Source organism: Hordeum vulgare, chromosome 1H (genome assembly GCF_904849725.1).
Source record: "Hordeum vulgare subsp. vulgare chromosome 1H, MorexV3_pseudomolecules_assembly, whole genome shotgun sequence".
Classification (NCBI taxonomy): Eukaryota; Viridiplantae; Streptophyta; class Magnoliopsida; order Poales; family Poaceae; genus Hordeum; species Hordeum vulgare.
Window position 1 is genome coordinate 507,713,853 of NC_058518.1, and position 15,076 is coordinate 507,728,928.

Below are 15,076 nucleotides of genomic sequence, written 5' to 3' on the forward strand. Positions count from 1 at the left end.
TTATTACGACACATTTATGGATAGGAGTATGCACGTTAATTTGGGCTATATGAAATTGCGGAAACGATGTGATTTTTAACAGACAAACTCGGGTTAATTTTTTGCAGGTAATCTAAAAGGCCACTACATGGATTTGTACGTGGTCAGTACTCGAGGGGGCATCTGATTAATTGGTATATCCGATGAAAAATGGTAGCTCCGAATATATATAACTGATTTGGATGATTGTCAATAACAGGCTAGGTGTTTAGTCATCTCGTTCAATTTTTATCGGTTATAGCATTTTACGTCTTTATGTTTTTCTTCGTTTCATTGTAGTTCGGACAGGGCTTGTATTTGAGAACAAATACTGTTGGATCTTTTTTCTTAATAATATGAATGCATGCATTATTCTTATAGCCGAGGATATCCTCTATTTCCAAAAAAAAAGTGCTGCTATGAGCTAGGGGCCACTGTTGAACAGTAGAAGGGAGCCCATAAGGAGCAGAGAGCTATAGGGTACAAAGAGGTGGCTGCAAAGTGCAAGCTGCTAATTAACCATCGATCTCGAGAGATGCTCTCTATAGATTATGCATGCATGTCTCTCGTGCTTAGCGCGTGAACGAAAGCATTTGTGTTTAACTAAAGCAATCTCGAGGCCTTTTTAGGCGACAGCCTTTTGAACAACGATCTCCATCCCCTTCCTCGGGGAAAACCAGTTTGGCGCTACTGCTAATTGTTCCATCTGACGCTGGATTCTGCATGCCGCTTATATTTAATCTACTTGATCAGTCCTACGTAGATTAGCTGAATGTTTTGGGGGCATCGCACGTGCATCGGTACGTGCATGTCCATGCATGCATGTGATCGATCAGTCTCAGGTTTGAGACCACTAGTTAAACTACCAATGCCGATCCACTAGTGTTTGTTAACTTGAGAAGATGGAGTGGACTAACAAATTCCCGGCATTGACCAGAAGAGCACAATGGTGCGTCGCAGTAGCATTCTCTTGGGACGTGTTTGCTTTCCTTCCTGCAACAGTGTATGCGTTTCATATGTATCTTAACCCAGTCTTGTTAAGTAAAAATCAGGAATAAAACAAAATCTGCATGTTGTTTCGTTGTCTGTGCTGTATCAATGGTCATTTTAGGGCTGGTTGTTTGCTTGCCCGCATATGTGCTTAAGGAGTGAGCAGTTGTAAATCACAATTGTTTGCTTGCATGCACGTGTGTGTTCTAGTGTCCCCATTCAAATGTGATGGCTGTAGCAGAATAATAGGCATAACTAAGCAACAATCAACACATAAACAGCAGATTAAACATCATCTAAACATGCACACTGCTAGTAGGGCATAAGTTTTGAAACAAAGGGGCATTCGATGCCCCTCCTTCACCCCAGGGTGCTGAACCCTGATCAAAATATTAACAGTTTCAGCAAGCTACATACCAAATTCTCTCTATCACGGCAAACTAACTAACAAGCTAAGTTTAGAGCATCTACTACATCTAGACTAAACGACTCACCATTCTGAAAAGGATTAATGAAGATTAAGGTTATTTTTTTCAGAAGGTCAAATTTGTGGTTGAGGATGGTACCTCAATAAGATTTTGGGAAGATACTTGGCTTGGGGACATTCCTTTAGCACTACAATATCCAATGCTTTATAATATTGCACATCGTAAACAAGACTATGTGTCTACGGTACTATAGTCGGTACCTCTTAATATGCAGTTCAGACGAGCTTTGTTGGGAGCACGCTGGAACGAATGGTTACATCTGGTAAACAGACTGATGCACATACAGTTATCTGACCAGGCAGATAGTGTTCGATCGACTTTAGCTGCGAATGGTGAATTCTCAATAAAGTCCCTGTACACGCATCTTATTAACACTGGACCACTGCCCAGATCACTACATATTTGAAATATCAAAGTGCCTCTAATGGTAAAAAAAATTATATGGTTCATACACAAAGGGGTGGTATTAACCAAAGATAACTTAATAAAAAGAAGATGGGGAGGCAGACCTTATTGCTGTTATTGTCATAACAATAAAACAATAAGACACTTATTTCTAGACTGCAATCTTGCAAAACTACTATGGCACACTGTTCATATAGCCTTTAATGTTTCCCCTCCTTTATGCATTAGTTTGTTATTTACAACGTGACTCAATGGAGTGGACGTTAAAATATCGAAAATTATCAGAATTGGGGTTTGTGCTTTGTTTTGGGTTATATGGAATACCAGGAATTATATCATCTTTAATGGCAAGAACTTCAACAACTTTTTGCAGATTATCTTCAAAGCGACGTCTTGGATCCGTACGTGGTCGTTACTCAGTCATGCGGACTTGAGGGAGCTTATGAATATTGGGTGCAACCGATGGGAGATGGCCGCACAGGCTATCTTTCGCCGATTTGGGTAACGTGGTAATAATAGACTAGGTGTATAAGCATCGTAGTCTGCTTTTAGTGACGCCAGATATGGCAGCTTGTTTTTCATTTTATCTTTATTACCATTTTTCAGCTTCAAACACTTGTGGATCTTAGACATTGTTTTGAACCTTCTTTTAATAAGATGGATGCATGCATCGATTGATGCAGAGGCCGGGGGCTAAGTTCCTCCTTTTCGAAAAAAAATCTACAACGAACAAAATGTTCCCGATGCACATGTGTCTGTTGTAGCACACCCTGGACCTGATGGAGCTCTCATGGTTGTAGACGTGCACCTTCAGGCCCAGGCCCGAGATCCACAAAACAACGAGGTCACCGTGGACGACTCTATGGCGGCGGGTGAAGTACTGCCAGCCACGGCCAAGCACCATCTGCCCGTGAAAGTTTCGGACCTGGACCCAGAACTCGCACCACTTGTTCGTCCTGAGCCCGACGACGTGCGGGAGCTAGACTGCCAGCCACTCTTCATCACTGATAACCCACAAGTATGAGTGATCAATCGTAGTCCTTTTGATAAGTAAGAGTGTCGATCCGAACGAGAGGTGTCTAGCACAAGTGGGAAGAATGAATCATTAACAATTTGAATATGAAGAGAGATAAGTGGGAAACATGAAAATTTCTATAACCATATTTGACTCTCTCATAATGATTACATGTAGGATCATATTAAAATTCAACAATATAGCAATCATGCTTTTCATTTAAGGAACTATCATGAATCACTTTATAAATTTCATAATTTTTAGATTCATGATTTTCAAGCAAGACCTCATAAAGATAATCTAGTGCACTCACACTAGCAATTGTTTCAACATAAATGGTCTTTTGAGTAGATTAGCTAATGGACGAGGATCCATTTTTCTTTATTTTTGCATTTTACTTTCTGTTTTGGTGGGACAAAGATAAAGATAGCATAGCTAGGCAAGTAAACTAGAGAGCGAAAATGCAAACTAGTGACAAGCTAAACAAGCAAAGATAAATATTTTTGTATTTTTTTATGAGATGATCTAAATATACTAGCAAATAAAAATTGGGACAAGTGAATAAAATTTTGTGTGGAGTTACTTGGTAGTTGGTGATGATATTCCCCGGCAACAACGCAAGAAATCCTTCCTGATACTTGTGCTCTGCGTTCAGTTTTCTCTGAAGAGGAATCGGTTATCACAGCATAATGTGGGTAAGTATTTCCCTCAGTTATGAAATCAAGGTTTATCGAACCAATAGGAATATCAACTACAACTGTCTTCAACGGCTGCATACAAAAGAACAAATAACTTGCACCTAACGCGTGCAAGAGGGTTGTCAATCCTCTTGTCTTGTTATTTGCAAGCAAGTGAGGTGTGTATATAATTGTATATAGCAAGACAAAATAAAAACAAGTAAATAACAGCAAGGTATCGAAGTTTTTATCAATATGTTATAAATAGACCCGGTGGCCATAGCATTCCCTAATGGCATCTCTCATGAAAAATAGCATACGATGCGTAAACAAATTATTGTTGGGCAATTGACAGAAAAGCAGATAGTTATGTGATATTCACGGTAATGATCATGTGTATATAGGAATCACGTCCATAAACAAATATGCCAACTCTTATCTCCACCTATTACTATTACTCCACTCAATGACCGCTATCCAGCATGCATCTAGGGTATTAAGTAAAATAGACTAATGCATGAAGAACCATGACATGATGTAGACAAAGTATACTCTAGCAATATGAATATACCCCATCGTTTTATCCTTAGTAGGACCAACACAAAGACACATTTTGTCCCCTTCTGTCAGTGGAATATAGAAATTCGCCAGGTTGAACCTACCATAACACACTTCTCTCACCGAAGAAATATCGATCTTGTTGGCCAAACTATTTCAACAGATCAAAGAGAATTACGAATCTATAATAATCATGCACATAAGAATCATATAAGTATTCAGAGGAGACTCAAATATTTATCATGCATAATCTGAACATAAACCCACAATTAATTGGATCCCAACAAATGCACCGCACAAAAGGAATTACATCATATGGATCAAAACAAATATGGCCTCACTTGGAATCACATCATTGTATCGTAGATCAAAGAGAGAGAGAGAGAGAGATTGCCATCTAGGTACTCACGACGAACCGGTAGGTCTATGGTGAACTACTCACACATTATCGTGAGGGCAACAAGGTTAATGGAGAGGCCCTCCTTGATCGATCCCCCTCCGACAGGGTGCCAGAACGGAGCTCCAGATGGCCTCCAGCCGGAACGGAGATTTGCGGCGGCGTAAAAATTGTTTCGGAACTCCCTCCCGTGTTTTTAGGGTATAGATAATTTATAAGCCAAAGAACGGAGTTAGGAGGGCCACGAGGGAGGCACAAGCCATCAGCCCCCCTAGGTCGCGCCCTGTTGGCTTGTGAGCTCCTCGTGAGGCCTCCAACCTTCTTTCGATGCTTGTTTGTCTTCTTTTGATTCAGAAAAAATCACTAAAAAATTTCAGGGTAATTGGACTTTGTTTGGTATGGAAAACCTGAAAAGTGAGAAACACAGAGAAAACAGAAATTGACACTCGGTAATGGGTCAATAGGTTAGTGTTCAAAAATAATATAAATTGGTAAGTAAAGACCCCAAAAGTATTCTAGAAAACAGAAACTAGCACTGGGCACTAGGCACTAGCTGCCATGCCAACGTTGTCCATGAGCACGTCCTGGTCCTGACGAATGCCGCCACGATCCAGATCGGGATCACCCCCTCGAGATGGGACGCCCCGCGCCACCAAAAGACCCGAAAGGGGAGGCAGTACCTCCACCGCCGCTGTCACACGCACGGGCTTTGCCCGGCGCCGGCAACCAGCGGCGGCAGAGGGGAGGGAGGGGAAGGCGGGGAGGACCGACGACTAGGGGTTTGTACGTACTGTATACAGCTACTCCTTGTGAGAATAGGAAGGCTTGAAGCGTATGCATTAGCAGGGACGCGTGCGTGTTAATAAAGGCACAAGGCCAAGGAGATTACAACAAGGAGTTAGGATCTATGTTATCTACAAGTTTAAACACAAGAGACAGATCCTAACAAGACATCCTTAGCTTAAACCAACACACGCACGCCTACAACGTAATACACATGGTTTATACATATACCATGTGTATACGGGATATACAATGTCTAACACTCCCCCTCAATCACAACTTATCCAAGTTGAGATTGCGATGAAAAACCTCCAACTGGCGAAGGGTAAGAGGTTTAGTAAACCCATCAGCCAATGGATCACCAGTGGGAATGAACCGTATATTGAGCAGTTTTTGAGCAACCCGTTCACGTACAAAGTGATAATCAATTTCAATATGCTTTGTCCGTGCATGAAAAATAGGATTCGCAGATAAGTAGGTAGCTCATAGATTGCCACACCAGAGAGAGGCAGACTTAGGATGAGAAATACCCAGCTCAGTCAAGAGATTTTGTACCCATATTACCTCGGCAGTGGCATTAGCAAGTGCTTTGTACTCAGCTTCTGTACTAGAGCGAGAAACTGTAGGTTGCTTACGTGCAGTCCAAGATACCAGATTACTACCAACAAACACAGCAAAACCACCAGTGGATTTCCTATCATCACGACAGTCAGCCCAATCTACATCAGAGAAGACACTGACTAACATGGAATCAGACTTAGAAATACGAAGACCAGAGGTGGGAGCATGCAAGAACCAACGGACTTTGTTGACTGAAAAACAAATATCTCGTCGAGTCAAAGTGAAGTATTGTAGAGCACCTACAATGCTACGATAGTTGGTAGAATCCATATCTCCAAGAGGATGACCATCAAACAAGGACAACTTTTCTGAAGTAGACAACGGAGTACTCGCAGGTTTGCAACCATTCATGTTTACTCGTTGAAGAAGATCAAGCAAATATTTTTCTTGGGATAAAGCAATACCATCAGTAGTAGAAGTTACCTCAATACCAAGAAAATAATGCAAGGAACCAAGATCTTTGAGGGCAAAGTCCATGCGAAGATCACCGAGAAGAGCTTCAACTGCTTGAACAGAGGAACTGGTAACAATAATGTCATCAACATATATGAGCATAAAAATAGTAACCCCACTCCGAGAATAAAAGAACAGTGAAGTATCACTTTTGGAGGAAAGAAAACCAAGAGACTGAAGCTTGAAGGACAAACGAGAGTACCATGCACGAGGTGCCTGTTTCAGGCCATACAAAGCTTTATAAAGTTTACAGACCAAGTGCGGAAACCTTGGATCCGTATACCCAGGTGGTTGTCTCATAAAGACATTCTCTTCCAGAACACCATGCAAGAACGCGTTCTTAACGTCCAACTGTCGCATGCACCAATTTCTAGAGACAGCTATAGATAGAACCAATCTGATGGTAGCAGCTTTGACAACAGGACTGAAAGTATCCTCATAATCTAGACCATAACATTGTTTAAACCCTTTTGCAACTAGACGTGCTTTATAGCGATCAATACTGCCATCAGATTCGCGTTTTACCTTATATACCCACTTGCAGTCAATAATATTTGTACCTGCGCGAGGTGTGACCAAGGCGAGCTGTTGTTGTCCATGAGTGCATGATACTCCTCATCCATAGCCGCTTTCCACTTTGGATGACCAATAGCTTCCTTTAAATTCTGTGGTTCACCTGTAGCACAAAAAGAACCCCAACGAATACAGCCATCGGTAAATTCTTTAGGTTAAATAATACCACTGCGGGAACGTGTATTGACACGGGTTGATGACGATGGTGGTTGAGCTGGGAGGAGCTGCTGATGGAGGCGCCTTGCTACCGGAGAGTCGGAGGAGACAGCGGAAGTTGCCGCACTCGGGGAGGCCGGCGAGTCCGAGGGCGCCACGTGGTCCGACAGATCGGATCCAGAGCCGACAGGACCAGGAGGCGGCGACTCGATCTCCTGGCGGGGCGACAACGGGGTGCTGTCGATAGCGACCGAGACGGGGGTCCACCTGGGGTTGGTCGGGGGGTGGACAAGGGACCGCACCAGACCCGAGGTGGAGACGTCCACTCCACCAGGCGCCGACGCGGTGTGGCCCGGACCCGAGTCATGGTCGGGAGACGTGGCGGGAGGTGGTTGGGGCGCGGAGACCGGCGGGGATCCTCTGGCGCCACTGGATCCCCAGGCGGGGATGTCTGGTACAACTGCCCTGGAGGCCGATCCCGAGGCAGGATCTGCAGGGAAATCAACTTCGGTTGCTGCGCCCGCCGGATCTTCTGTGGCTGCTGCATGTGTAGGAGAGTCTGCACACATAAAATCATGAGTGTTGCCAGCGTTGTTGTGAACAGATTTCTGCACACTTGCATCAGAGTTAGGCCCAATAGGATCAGAAATTGTCATAGTGTTAGTATGCACTTCCTCCTGAGCCGGGATAAGTAGATGATTAAGGAGTAGTGGAGGAAGTAGTAGGAGTTCTTTGCCCAATTGGGCACCTGCATTAGGATGTAGTGCGGCAAAGGGAAAAATATGTTCATCAAAAATTACATCACGAGAGACATAAACACGCCCGATGGAAACATCAAGGCACTTATAGCCTTTGTGAAGGGCGCTATGGCCAAGAAAAACACACTGTTTTGAGCGGTACTCCAACTTGTGTTTGTTAAAAGGCCGAAGGTTAGGCCATGCCGCACAACCAAAAATACGAAGAGAGGAATAGTCGGGTTTGGTGCCAAAAAGGCATTCCAAGGGAGTTTGGTTATGAATAACACGACTAGGAACACGATTTATAAGGTAGACGGCTGTGAGGAATGCTTCATCCCAAAACTTTAGAGGCATGGATGCATGTGCTAGAAGGGAGAGACCAACTTCAATAATATGACGGTGTTTGCATTCAGCAGACCCGTTTTGTTGCATAGGGACATGAAACATGATGGGTAATACCAATGTGTTTAAAAAATTGGTTTAACTTTTGGTACTCGCCACCCCAATCAGTTTGCATGGCAATAATTTTCCGATCAAATAAGCGTTCAACTAGAGCTTGGAAAACATGAAACTTTTGGAAGACATCAAATTTATTTTTAAGGAGATAAATCCAACTAAACTTGCTGAAATCATCGATGAAACTGACATAATATTTCTGTCTACCAATGGAAAGAGGGCGAGGACCCCATACATCCGAAAAAATGAGCTCTATAGGAGCTTGAGAAACACTAGTTGAACGAGAATAAGGTAATTGGTGGCTCTTGGCCATTTGACTTGCATCACACACAAGATGATGATCGGATTTATTGGATACAGGAAGACTATTTTGACGAAGAATTTGTTGCACCACTTGGATCGATGGATGACCTAGGCGCCTGTGCCACCTAGAAGTAGATGGCTTGATGACACCAAGAATTTGACGTCCATGTGCTACCGACTGGCCATCAATGGGATATAGCCCACGTTTACTTGGACCTTGAAGGATTGTTCTCCCCGTTTCCTCATCGTTAACAGAAAAGAACTCGGGGTAAACAAGAAGATACGCATGATTATCTTTAGTAAGTTGATGACCAGAAAGAAGACTTTTGGATGCGGTAGGGACATGTAGGATATTGTTTAGTTTGAGAGATTCATGAGTAGGAAGAAGTGCATGACCAACATGTGTAATTTCCATACCTTGGCCACTTGCATTGTGAATTTGGTCCGGGCTAGTGTAGCGATCACGCACGGTTAGCTTCTCCAGCTCGCCGGTGACGTGATCTGTTGCACCGGTGTCGAGATACCAGTTGGCATCAACACCGTAGGAGGCAGTGGCGGTGTTTGCAGACTTGTCACGGCGCTTGGGATTGTTGTTGAAGGTCTTGTCGAAGCGCTTTTTGCAGGACCACGCCCCATGTCCGTCAAGTTGGCAGATTTGACAAACAAGGGGACCAAGAGGCCCTTGAGGCGATGCAGCACCGCGTCCTGGAGTAGGCGCACCCCCACCGAGACTGAAACGAAGGTCCTGCCCTTCTGCAGATCGGGCGGGAGAGCCACGGCCACCCCCCTTCGATGCAAGGTGCAGGGAGTGGGAGAGGATGGTGTTTTGTGCTTCGAGGCGGGACTCAGCGGAGAGCAGCATGGAGTAGAGTTCGCCAAGGCCAATGGGATGATTAGCCGCAGCACGGGTGGAGATCGCAGATACAAAAGAGTTGTAATCTGAATCCAATCCGTGGAGTAGATGGGACACCACCTCATCTTCATCAACCGGTTTTCCAACCGCGGCAAGCTCGTCGGTGAAGCCCTTCATCTTGGTGTAGTAGGCGGCCGCAGAGAGATCGCCCTTGCGAGTTGTGGAGAGTTGACCCCGAAGCTGGATGACGCGCCCAAGAGAATGTGAGGCGAACAGCTGCAGGATCATGTGCCAGACCCCGATGGAGGAGGTGATGTCATGAACTTGCAGCAAAACCTCCCGGCAAAGCGAGGCCAGCAGGAAGGTGAGAACTTGCTGATCTTGAGTATACCAGATGGTGTAGGCAGGATTTGGAGTGGAGACCATCTCCTTCTTCCCGGAGATGTTCGTTTCAGATTGAAGAACGGTAGAGGGTGCCATGGAAGTACCATCAAGGTATCCCATTAGGCCGGCGGCCCTGATGTGGGGAAGGACTTGAGCTTTCCACACCAGAAAGTTGTCTCGGGAGAGCTTCTCGGTGATGGTGTGACCGAGGGCGGCGAGGGAGGAAGAAGAAGAAGAAGAAGACATGGCGGCGGCGGTGGAGGGGGGTAGATTGGACGTGGGTGGAAGAGAGAGGCTCTATACCATGTGAGAATAGGAAGGCTTGAAGCGTATGCGTTAGCAGGGACGTGTGCGTTTTAATAAAGGCACAAGGCCAAGGAGATTACAACAAGGAGTTAGGATCTATCTTATCTACAAGTTTAAACACAAAAGATAGATCCTAACAAGACATCCTTAGCTTAAACCAACACACGCACGTCTACAATGTAATACACATGGTTTATACATATACCATGTGTATACGGGATATACAATGTCTAACACTCCTTGCTCAGGCCTACTCCATTTTGAACTATGGCTACAACCCGGCCATGGAAAAGTTTCCGTAGCACCGATGCACTCATGCGTCGATATGTGTGTGCATAGTTAAGCTATAAGACTATATTTAGCGGATCCGTACAATGTCCTGATCCGGAAAATAATCATCAAAATAAGGGTCCGTGCGAAAAAAGGTCGCTCGATCAGACACTGTAAACGTATTGGACCCGTAAAAAAGTTTGAGGGACGTGGTAAAATCCCACCTCCAACCCACAAAAAACATAGGTTTGCCCCTCGACCCGACGGTGCCATGTATCTCAGAAAAGCGGTTGGCGAGAGGGACATTTCATTCCGCGCGCGTTCCCCACCCCCCTTTCGCAGCCGTCCGCCATCGGTTCCTCCTATCCGTCGCTGGTGATTCCAGCCATATATGCGGACGAAATGACGCAACCGGAGCGCCGCTCGCCCGGCTCCACCTAGCCACTTCACCGGCTCCCCGGATCCGGCGAGTCGAGCCACCCCGAGGCGTCTCGCCGCCCCGGGATCAACCGCCGCAGAGCCACCGCCCCCGAGCCGTCGGCGAGTACTTGAGCTTGTGCTTTCGGATGCGATATGCATAGTTGGTTCATGTGGCGTTCGTATTTGTGATTTTAGATGGAATTGAGCCCTCGCAAGAGGTTTTTGCTCGAGGAATTGTCCGATTCGAATTACTCGGATGTTGAGACGCTGCTTGAGAACCATCGAGAGCAGATGTTGGTGATGGCCCTCGCCGCGAGGATCAACCGTTGGCCGTAATTTATGTGTGATTTATATTCAAGGCAAGTTTTGTATTGAATTATTTAAGTTGCTTCGGTGATTTCATTAATTATTGTAATTTAGATGATTATCGTATTGTAATATTGACATTTTATCTTATATTGAATTAATAATTTTGAATATATGAAATATGTGTTAAATTCAAATAAAAACTCATCTGATTCGCGGGCAAAACTGTAAAACAAAATATTCGTGAACATTCCGTTTTACAGTAAAGCCGTTTTTCACCTATCCTAAATGAATTTTACGGATCGGCGACATACAGAGTGTGTTACAGATGGTTTATTAAGCTCCTGCGCCTGTTTACCTCGTGAACCTGAGCTAAGCCAGAGGGCTTCTTTCCCTTCTTTGACTCGACGGAACCCATGCATGGAAAGAAAGAATGAAATCACCATGCGTCTTCATACATATCCGTTGTGTTCTTGCCATCGCCTCGTTATACGCACACGGCACACCCCATGAATGCATGGATGATTTACGATGCGTGTGGAGATTAGCGCTGCTCGGAAAGGGAAAGCCGGTCGTTGCCCGGCCATGAAAAACCGGAGAAAAAGCCAGCGTGGATGCAGATGCAATGCAAGGCTGCGATTCTGTTTTTGCTGTCTACTTTCGCCGCTCCTGCAGTGCATGCAGCCACACTCATTTTCATCTGGTTTGCTCCTTTGGTCTTTTCTTCCTTTTGATGCTGGAATCCGGATAGCTACCTCTCCTTTCTTTTGTTTTCAAACAAACAATGCAGCAGCCTTCGATCTCCCAGAACAAAAAAGGGCATCGTATCTTTATTCCAACTTATCATACATACCCTGTAGAACAGGCGATGTATTCGCAGGATGAGCCATTTCTTTGACCAAAAGCATACGATACAATTAACCCGTGATATCTTCCACTTCCTCTTCCTCTTGTGATTGATGAGTAGCAATCGATGGCAGCAGGCACAGTAGTTGAAGCATCGGCCGGCGTGCATGCACGTTGAAGACACTAGTACAGCATCGTCTAGTCTAGGTGCATCATGCACGTACCGGCGTTCACCTTTGGCATCGCGACGTTTCATGGGCGTACGTTCTTTTTTCCCTCCCCGAGTGCGCGCCCAGCAACAACAGCATGGACGCCACTGTACGTATACGTACCACACGGCCGGACATTGTATTGATCGGTCGCAATTAACTGTACTGCGTGCAAGTGCAAGGGTCACGGACATTCATCGATCCGTCGCAACCGACTCAACAGTCAGGTACGTGGAGCTGGAGCTAGCCCACCGGCGCGCATGCAGGGCTACCCGCCTACCGGAGAACGGCGCCTCCGCCCGGTCGACACGACGCCGCGAGTACTAGCGCAGGCCGCCGTAGCATGCATGCATGACGTCGCCAGCCGGCCGGAGCGAGCTGCACCATGCAGCCGCTTTCCGAGCCAGTCTGTTAGGCCACAGCCTGCGCGAAGAGAAGGAAGAAGGCAGCGCGCTTCCATTGGCCACTATGCATGCGCGGATTCGTACCTGCAATCTCTATCGACCGCAGTCCATTGCTTCTCATGCTCATGATCGTGACACTTCTGAGTGACTACTTTCCGTTCTCCGGGAGTGTAGGTACAAAACTGTAAATAGTTAGCAAGACGTTATAATTGTTCTTTAAAACAATCTTGCTAAGTTTTGGTTGGAACTCAGTCAATTCTACATCCGTAAGATCTTACAGTGAGAACCCTGCAACATTTTGTTTTTAGTTTTTTTCTCTCTCTTGCATGTTATGTCACTCGACTAAGATTTGATTAAATTTCATTTGACTCTTACCTAGCCATGATTTTTTTAAATCTCTAACTGACTTCCCACATTTTGTAGGGTTAATTACTTGGGCTCATTTCATTCAAAGGATTTCTTTATGAATTTCGAAGGATTAGAATACTTGTGAATTTTTTCTATGTTTCCTTTTCATATGTTGGTTGTTTGATTCATAGGATTGAATACTAGTGGAATTTTTCCTTCGGATTTCTTTGAACTACTTCCCATGAGATTTCTAGCATCCACTCAAAGTTGTTCAAATTTAGTTTTTTGTCTACGATGCAATCAAACAATCCAAAATCACGTAGGATCGAGATGAGCACGCCATTTCAATCCTCTGTTGTTCTAGAAAATTCCAAACAACAGCCTCATTCGTAGCTTCTCCTTCCCGTGCCCGTCATAAATTATTCTTCCTCCTGCATCATCAGACGCCAACCTTCGCCACCCACGGCGATGGGTTGTCCCCGGCCACACCGCCCCCATCATCCCCAAGTTGCCACCTCCGCCAGTCCTCCTCGGGTGACCCTCCCACCCCAACTTCTTCTCCAACATCGGCTCCCCGTCCCCCTCACCCCCAACTCCGACGCGCAACTCACACCGACAACCTGGGACCTCCCGTCTAACGACGTTCTAGCTAGGCGCGTTTGCCCCTTACTCGCACCTCCTTCGGGTGGGAATATAAATCTAGCATGAGGCTTAGCTCATCAGTTTAACTAATGAAAACATATATTTCTTAGAAAAACTAGTAATGAAAACATACTCCATACTTTTGTTAGAAATTCCATTTAACGACGAATCTAGAAATACAACTTTTTTTGGCAACAATAGGATTATAACGTTCAAAACGTACCTCATATTTTAACAGTCAAATTGAAGACAAAAATCAAGCGTCTAGTTTATATTCTCATCATATTCTCATCTGGCGAGAGTAGTAGTACTTCATCCGTCACGGTTTAGAAGGCACGGTTGAAAATCTCTGGAACCAAGGTAGTCATCGATTGGTTGTGAGATATAGCAGATGTAGATGCTAATGCGCCTAATCAACTGAAAAAATACTAGTACTAATGCGTGACCAGCAAATTGGAAGGGCGCATGCATGACCAGTACTAGTACTAATTAATAAGAGTAATTACTTTCGTGCCTTAAACCTTGTCTATTTTAAAAACGCACGCAAGTTTAACTGTGCCTTCTAAACCGTGATGGAGTGAGTAGCAATATTTTGCTTGTGACAAATGTGGTGGTAGGAGCAGTACTCAGGCCCTGTTTTTTTTTAAAATCCTAAAACTTTTTTTAGTCTCAACTAAAAAGTCTCTAGTCCCTACCCGTTTTTTTAAGGACTAAACATGGACTAGAGGTCATTAAATAACATGCAAAAAGGCCATGTTACCCTAGTAATATACTAGAAATTATTAAATAACATGTTAAAAGTAGAGGCACTGTTGGAAAAAGTGTCAAAAAAGTCGAAAAACTCCCTCCCATAGGGACTTCTTTCTTTAGTCCTAAATATCCGTTTTTAGTGGTCTCTTCAGTTTCTTTCACATGTGATTAAAAGGAATTTTTTTAGTCCCTACACGAAAAAAAAAAACCTGGAAAGAAACACCCCGTCAGTAGCGACGTGTCTAGCGGCGGGAAGCCGAGGCGGCGCCGGGACACAAGAGAAGGAGACGGGAATACGCACGCAATTATTCCGTGTTCCGTCGCGCGCGCCCCTCGACGCGGCCTGGCGACGGCAACGATCTCCTCGTGACCCGCGCGCGCGCAGGGCTGGGCTGGCCGGCGACGCGATGCGCATGGGAGACTGTTCCATTCCACCGCGCCCCGTCACATGGCTCGCTGCCTAGCTAGCTTTTGACCGTCATCCATGGCTGCCAGCGAGCGAGATGTTGCTTGCCACTGTCAAGATACACACACACTAGCTAGCTACCCAGCCAGGCCCGGGCTGTCAGAGTCGCCACCTCTGCCATGCATGCCTACTGTACTTACCTTTGGCCGGCGGGATCTCCGGCATTACTGTTATGATGTCAAAAGGCCAGCGCCGGAACGGTCACTCGCCGTCCGTCCGTCGCTACATATGATATGACACGC